Here is an 8,621-nt window from a genome sequence, read left to right on the forward strand (position 1 = left end):
TGTAACCCTCTCAATTGTTTTCTGCCACTTTCGATTGCATCAGTCCTCTACACTGCAGAAATTTCTGTAACAACTGAGGAAACTGAGTGTTTTTTGTAAAGCCACAATCCTCCTTTATGCAAAATATTTCTAATAGAAATAAATGGTCATCACACCACTGACCTTGGAATAATGTCTTAATTTGGATTCTTAGTTCTTTCTCTTGCTCCTGCCATCATAGTCTTTTGTTCATACCATGTTTATATTTACTTACATTTCCTTTCTGATTATAACTGTATGAAATAATAGTTCTGGGAAAGTTGGAAAACACAGAAAAGCATGACAGACCTCATGAGAATTTATTTTGAGACTATCATTTTAGTTTTATTGGTGTTATCACTGACTCTAAAAAATTTTGTTCTTCACTATCTGAATTAACTTCTCAAATCCTCTTTCTGACTGTTGCCTTAACCATGTTATTTTCCCTACCTACATAACTAGAGTAATGAAACTTCCTTTTTTCTTAGAGTTTTAGTTCAGTTATGAAGGTATCCCATCCCCAAGTTGATCCTTTATTATATTCTGGTTTACATTCTTTCTTTTGTTGTCTTCATTTTACTTTTAAACTCTTCAGTACTTTGGCGCCAGTAAGGAAGCATTTTTTTCTCTTTAATCTTTCCCCATTCCTCATACCTTGACCTAACGTGCACTCGCTTCTAAATGTTTTGACTCACATCTCATCCTTCACTTGACAAAATAGTTCACTTTTATTCTCCAAATCTCTTTTTAGAGTTTTTTTCATTAGTAGCAGAATTGAAGTTTTTTTTTTCCACTTTGTAATTTAATTTGTGGTTTTCATTTCATAGACTTTGCTTCCCAAATGTTCTGAGGTCCATTAAAACAAATAGACAAAACAACTGTTTGCCTAAAGTTATGAAAAGATTTATAAGCAGTGTGGAGACTAGACCCTTTCAGCCCCAAATTTCAGTTCTGTGATCTCTTTTCAAATGATGGTGTGTCTCACTAATTTCTTTTTCTTTTTTCTTTTTCTTTTTTTAAAGATTTATTTATTTATTTATACAAGCACTGGGTACAGTCAGAAGCGCAGGAGTGTAAGAGAATTTACCAGAGCCAGAGCAGGGAGCAGAACAGGCAGACTGACGAAGAAGTACACTGCTGAGGGGAGCAGCGGGCGGCAGGAGAGGTCTGCACGCCATGCAGGACCCTCCTCAGGTGGCCGGGGAGCAGCCGGGGATCGAACCGGCGCTGCAGAGGCTGCGGGCAGCTTCTAACCCAGCGCTCAACCGCTGCACCACCGGGGAGGCCCTCTCACTAATTTCTTGATGGAAAACTAATAAAACCTGAAGATGAAATTTTGATTAATACTCAATAACATATAATACTGATTCATGAGCATTCAGATAATTCAGTGTTACTTCATTTCAGAAGAGTATTAGATAAGGGTGGTTAAATGAAGACTAGCCTGCCTGTTCCTCCTAAAATGTGCTCTCTTCACTTATCCCAGTATTTTCTATCCTTTAGGAAGATACAAATGATGAAATATTTTATACTTTTTTTTAGCATCTTATCAATGAGAACTTCCCTGATCCCTCCATTTAAAACAGAAACTCAGTCACCCCAACACTCTCTATAATCCCTTGCAGATAAATAACCTTGGTTTTTACATTTTGACATATTATACATTTTGCTGGTTTATTCACTTATTGTTGGGTCTCCCATCACCCTCATCTTCCCTATACACAAATGTAAGTTCTGTACGCAGGAATATTTGCCTGATTATTCATTGCTCAGTCCCACTAGGGGGAGCTTTGAATATGCCTCCCTATTCCTTCAGTGGCCAGCAATTAGTGTGTGGCCGGTAAGGATTTGATGAGGAGAAAATCAACAGATGAATTGGTTAAGCATCAGAAAAAAATCAAGTGGGGTAAAATAATATTGTTATCACCGTTTAGCAGATGGAAAAATAAATTTACCTTAAGTCTATGCTGTTTGGCAAAGATCTCTGGATTTAAGAGTTCCCTCTTTATCCTATAAGCAACTAAGCTTTGCAACTGATGAAAATCTGCAGTGATATACATAATTCATAGAAATACTGTAGAATTCATTCTACAGTCCTACTACTCTAACTATAGACCCAGATGTTTGATGAGAACACTACTTAAGACTGCAGTATATGCAAATTTGGTTAAATCCTTTAGTCAAATGACAACCAAGAGCAAATGGAAAACATAACCTGTGCATTAGGACAGTGTCTGATGGCTGCTCCAGACCTGAAGATTCTGTCAACACTTAGACTGCTCTGCTTGTTTTAGAGATCCCTGGCAGTATTTGTTATGCCAGGAACTTGGCAAAGTCTCTCTATGGGATTAAACTGGGAGAATGATTTGGTTTCACGCCAGCTGGTAGAATCTCTATTACTTGCTAAGTCTATTTAATATAGTTGTTATTGTACTTTGCTTTATATCTAAAGTCTGGTTGTAATTTGTGCATAAACTGTTTTTTTTTTAAGATTTATTTATTTATACAAGAACTGGGGTACAGGTCAGAGGCGCAGGAGGGTAAGAGAATTCACCAGAGACAGAGCAGGGAGAAGAACAGGCAGACGGACCAAAGACACTGTTGAGGGGAGCAGTGGGTGAAGCAAGAGAGGTTTGCCACGCAATGTGGGTTTCTCCCTCGCCGGCTGGGAATGGGATACTGCGCTGCAAAACTACGGACAGCTTCACAGTGTGGCACTCAACCCACTGCGCCACCGGAGAAACCCCTAGACTGTTATTATTAATGACCACAGTGGGTTATTTTGAGTGGGATTATTTTCATTTTATCACATTAGGGATTTGTTTTGCCCTAAAATAATTGGACATCAGTTATCATGGGCTGACTTTATTTATATTGACAAAGATGCCTGATTATCTTCATTTCAGTTTCTTAATTTTTTTAAAAAGAAAGAGGTAAGAGAATTCTGTAACGCAAATTTCTAAGAGGCAGGTGTAGCTGCAGGAGGGCATAGAGCAGGATCTCTATGACCTGAGCAGATGGGGTAAAAGAGGAGTCCTGGAGCCCTCCGTGGCTTTTGCAGGCTTTTAGTGGGATTTACCAGGTACATAGCAGGCAGGGGTGCTGTGGGGGGGAGGAATGGGGAGACTGGTAGGCCTCCCAGCCCCCAGCATGTCTTCACTCTTTCTGGGCTCTCCGGCATTCGCTCATGGTCTTGGCTGCTCTTTCGCTCTGCTCTCTTCTACTGGCGTCCCTGTGATGCCACCCTTATAAGAACAGTCTCAGCCCAGGTGTACCCACTTATGTATGCCCACACCCTACTCCAGGTGCCCACCATCAGGCATGCATTCAGGACCACAGGTTTCCATCATCAGTCCTAATGGCGGGAGGACAGAAAAGCCTGATACTTTACCCTATAGCAGGGAATGGATAAGTTTAGTCTTGAAATATTTGCAAAAATAATAGGAGCCACAAAAATTGTACTAGATCAAATAATGATGCCTATGTCTTTTATGTTCTGGTCCTTTGCCATTGTCGGTATATACACAGATGTACTCTAAGGGCCAGGACTGGACACAATGCAGGTTTTCTGATCCCATGCAGACCAGGTAAAGGAGTAGTCAGAGTACTTAGCGGTTTTTTGCAGGTCTTTTATTGGGGTTCACCAGGCATATGGCAGGCAGGGGTGCTGGCTGGGGGGCTGGGAGGCTGGCAGTCCTCCCAGCCCCCAGCAAGTCTTCACTCTATCTGAACTCTCTGGAGTTCGTTCTGCTGCATCTCAGCTTCTCTTTCGGCTTCGGCTTCTACTGCTGCTGCTGGCGTCCCCCTGAAGCCGCCCTTAAAAGCCCAGTCTTAGCCCAGGTGAATCACATCTACCTATGCCCACACCCTATTCCAGGTGCCCGCCATCAGGCATGCATTCAGGACAAGGATCCATCATCTATCCTGATGGCAGAAGGGCAGAAAAGCCTGATATTTTCTTTACCCTACATGTACGCTAGCACATCCCTTTTATGTTTAAATATTCACAAAATTCTGCCATAGACATATTTTCTGAATGCAGTTCCATTTTTCCTTTTTAACATCAAATGAACAGTGAGAGACTTGTCATATATGGAGTGAAGTGTGCTTCCTAAAAGTTAATGATCTCAGCTATTGGTACTGGTTCTTTTATTAATTTGCTGTGAGCCAATTAATTCTTCGTAGTTTAAGTATTCTTATTATAACAGAGTTGATAATCTCTACTGTATCAACCTCACAGGGTTGTATGAGATTTAGATGAGATAATGTATGTGGAAATTGACATACAATTTATAGAGAACTGGGTACATAAAGACACCATGATTGTTTGAGAACTACATTTTAGCCTGGTTAAATGCAGGATTCTTTTAGAATCACAGTTAAACAAATCCAGAAGATTTTTGTGACTCAAAGTTCAGTTCATCCGTAAATATCAGTATTTTTTAATGCATAAAAGTATCACAGATACTTTTAATGCATAAAAGTCACATCAGAACAATGAATAAACCTACAGCAACAAAAACCAAGTTGTCTGCTCCACCTCTGGGTAGTAATTAGCATCTGTTTCCCAGGAGCACAGTGTCATATTTCCTTCCATATGTGGCAGGCTCCAAACAGCTTCTGCTCTGCAGACTACCCAACAGCCTCCCCACTGAGTCCACTTGGTGTCTGAATATCTCCAACTCTGCTTATTACTGTGCATTGGGATTACCATGAAAACTAAGGAAAATGTGAAGTAGCTAATGACTACATCATGGATAAGCCTCAACCTTTTGAGCTCACATCTAACTCTTCATTGTCTCTAAGAGCAGGAATGGACCTAATTAGCTTAGGAATGAAGTAGGAGGGATGAAAGGAAGAGACAGCCTCTCCTTGATCTATGGCTTCTGGGTGGGATTCAAATCCATATCTCTTTCTAGACCTGCACACTGAAGTCAAAACTCCCTACCCAAGTCATCTGCGGGCTGCTTGTTTTGTTTGCCAGAGCTTAATTTCAAGATTGCATTTCCTTTCCTCTGCCCTTTTGTCTTTCCCTTATGTAGGGGGCAGGAACGGGCACAGTGCTGGTTTTGTGATCCCATGCAGACCGGGTAAAGGAGGAGTCAGAGTCCTCAGTGGATTTTTGCAGGTCTTTTATTGGGATTTAGCGGGTACATGGCAGGCAGGGGTGCTGGGGGGCTGCGAGGCTGGCAGGCCTCCCAGCTCCCAGCAGGTCTTCACTCTGGGCTCTCCGACCTTCTCTCACATTCTCTCTGCTCTTCTCATGGCTCTGCTCCTCTCTCGGCTTCTGCTGGCGTCCCCGTGATGCCACCCTTAAAAGCCCAGTCTCAGCCCAGGTGAATCCCATCTACCTATGCCCACACCCTATTCCAGGTGCCCGCCATCAGGCATGCATTCAGGACCGCAAGGATCCATCATCTATCCTGATGGCGGGAGGGCAGAAAAGCCTGACATTTTTCCTTACCCTACACCTTACCATATCAGCAGTTAGAAAATTGCTAACTGGAGATGAGGAGGGAAGGAAGGAAGGTAGGAAAGAAGGCAGGAAGGATGAAGGAAGGGAGGGAGGGAGGAAGGGAGAGGATATTTTTCTATTATTAAGGAAGCTGCAAAAGAAATATACCGTGAAGGCAGAGTAAAGATAAACACACATTCTGCTCCACTTATATTTCCTTTCCTTGCCACTTGTAGGGTAAGGTAAAAAGTATCAGGCTTTTCTGCCCTCCCGCCATCAGGATAGATGATGGATCCTTGTGGTCCCGAATGCATGCCTGATGGCGGGCACCTGGAGTAGGGTGTGGGCATAGGTAGATGGGATTCACCTGGGCTAAGATTGGGCTTTTTAAGGGCAGTGTCACAGGGACGCCAGTAGAAGCCAAGAGAAGAGAAGCAGTAGAAGCCAAGAGCAGAGGAGCAGCAGAGGTCTTCAGAGAGCCCAGACAGAGTGAAGACTTGCTGGGGGCTGGTAGGCCTGCCAGCCTCTGGGCCCCCCAGCACCACTGCCTGCTGTATACCTGGTAAATCCCAATATAAGCCTGAAAAGCCACTGAAGGCTCCAGGACTCTGACTCCTCCCTTACCTCATCTGCTGGGATCATAAAAAAACCTGCCCTGTCATTCTTGCCCCTATACCACTAAGATGATCCTAACACTAACTAGGAAATAGACTACTAGGCTCTGCCATTTCCTTGTGTTCACTCCTAAGCTGGTAGGTTGCAATGTTGGTTTCTGGTGCAGTGCCTGAGGTTGGGTGAAGATGCTGTGGAAGCGATGACTCCAGCAAGACCACTGTGACCCTTGTCTTGACGCAGAACTACCTCTTTCATGTGTATGCTATTTGGTCATTATGAGGTTTGTTGGAATATGGTTCTTCCCCTAAATGACCACTAGTCTGACCAAAATCTGCTTTTATGAGCAGACATCAAGGGTAATGAGTTAATGAGAGCTGCACACTTGGTTAAGCAAGTTTTATTTGGTCTTCTAGAATCTATTTTACAGATGCAAAGGAGTTCACTTAAATACCATATGGTTCTGATTAGCTGGCTTTTGGTTAACCCAAACATGCAGTTAAGCAAATATGATCCAGCTTATCCTCCAGCCCTGAGGCCAAACCTCCCTAAACTCTTGTGTTAGCAATAGATCTCCACCATCAGAGGACTTTCAGAATATGGAGTAAATTTAGTTAAAGATAGGTTACTGATAGGCCTTCCAGTAATGTGGTAGCTAAGGAGACTCCATTTATTGACCAAGAACTAAACATATTAATATTTTCCCAAAGTGTAATTTATGTGAACAAAGTCATGTGATTCTATAAAGCTGGTGGGATAGACCAGGTCTAAAAGTGATTAAGAAAATGCTATATATTTGTTTTTCCTAGTGGAGTAAACTAAAGTGCCTGGAAAATCAGAAAACTGGTTTGTGGTAGTTGTGCTTAGGGTGGCAAAGTCGTCCCCTTTTCTGATGTTACTATCCTCAGGCTCTACATAATTGTCTTCTGCTGAGTTTCTGCATTATATTCAGCTGTGATGCAGGCTATGGTCAATCCTCGTGTGCTACCTACCCAATGACCCCTGAGCAGTTCAGAACATGTATGGTGGCTGCAGAGGGACAATTACAGAACGGCTGTGAAAATCGAGACTGCTGAGGGAAGGCGCTGTGGTTTACTATTATGGCATGATTTAGAAGGCCGAGATCCTGGTTGGAGACAAATGCTGAGGACTAAGACTTTCGGTATGTATAGCGGGACTCTGTCCCATTTTGTTTTTTCATGCATAGATTTTTCTTTTTGAAATTGGGAATCAGGCCTCTCCGGTGGTGCAGCGGTTGAGCGCTGGGCTGTGAAGCTGCCCGCAGCCTCTGCAGTGCTGGTTCAATCCCGGCCACAGGGCGAGGGTCGCACATGGCCCACAGACCTCTCCTGCCGCCCGCTGCTCCCCTCAGCAGTGTACTTCATCAGTCTGCCTGCTCTGCTCTCCCCTCTGGCTCTGGTGAATTCTCTCACCCTCCCGGCTTCTGACTGTACTCAGTGCTTGTATAAATAAATAAAAATAAAAATGAAATTGGGAATCCAATTAATTGCCCAGAAATAGGTTAATTAAGTCATTTGGGGAAGGATGGTGATGCAAGTTTTGGGATAGAGCAACCTGTGTTTAATTCTGGGCATTGACGCTGCTGTGTGACTTTGCGTAAGTGCCTTAGCTTCTGAGTTTTAACTTCTTTAACTGTGAGATGGGTGAAACAGTAAAACGATGCTGGCAGGTTTGTGTAAGGATGTGAATACTATGTAAGGACACTGTAGGTACTTAATAACTGGCAGCTATTATTATTTAAAGGGCTAGTTGGTATCTCCTTTTTCTTGCAGAGGCCTCCATTAAGAAGCAGAAGTTCGGCAGCCTGCAGTAAGTCAGCCTTGGTGTTGAGAAGGCCTTAAACATCCTGGGGAGCAGTGGGCTGTGTTAAAAAGAATAAAAGAGCATGTGTTGTATTAAGGAGAATAAAAGCTTTAACATGAAGTACTATTTCAGGACTATTTATGCCTTTCAGCTGAGACAGAAGTACTGTACACAGTGGAGCGCGTGGGATCCCAGAGGCTGCTGGGCTGGCGATTTCTGAGGCAAAAATGTCTAAATGCACGTGAATTACAATGCTTTTTAATTTTAAATTATTTTATGTATATTTGGGTCTTGTGGTAGGCATCTTTAATATTGCTGATTTAGAATTTGAGAGGCCATTATTCCTGTTTGTCCCCCAAGTGCCTCACTCAAGTGCTTTCCACCCCCTTCTGTTCCCACCCACTTTATAATTCTCCCAAGTTCCTGACTGTGAAATAGGGGCTTTCCTTTGTTATTATCTTGAGCACATCTTAGTCAAGTTACCAGTCTAGCTTGGCTCAGAAAGCTCTTGAATCCCATTTTCTGTTTAAAATGCAAAGGTTTAACATGCAATTTGCAGCAACATGGATGGAGCTGGAAGGGATCATGCTCAGCGAAATTAGCCAGAAAGAAAAAGAAAAATACCGGATGGTCTCACTCATAGCAGGAATCTAGAAAACTTAAATAAGGGACCAGGAAAAAGAATAACTATATGAAAGAAAATATCAAAATC

At 42.7% G+C, this 8,621-nt stretch overlaps 1 long non-coding RNA gene across 2 annotated transcripts in view; it reads left to right on the forward strand.

Moving 5' to 3' along the window:
* Positions 1-8,199, forward strand: part of LOC119261089 (uncharacterized) — a 30,702-nt gene extending 22,503 nt beyond the window's left edge. For both annotated transcript variants that reach the window (XR_008549154.1, XR_005128908.2), the window contains 2 exons: positions 7,038-7,247; positions 7,879-8,199. This is a non-coding gene — a long non-coding RNA (uncharacterized LOC119261089). The remainder of the gene's footprint in view (positions 1-7,037; positions 7,248-7,878) is intronic.
* The last annotated feature ends 422 nt before the right edge of the window (positions 8,200-8,621 follow it).

This window comes from Talpa occidentalis, unplaced genomic scaffold, assembly GCF_014898055.3.
Source record: "Talpa occidentalis isolate TD23 unplaced genomic scaffold, MPIMG_talOcc4v2.1 talOcc4.6, whole genome shotgun sequence".
Classification (NCBI taxonomy): Eukaryota; Metazoa; Chordata; class Mammalia; order Eulipotyphla; family Talpidae; genus Talpa; species Talpa occidentalis.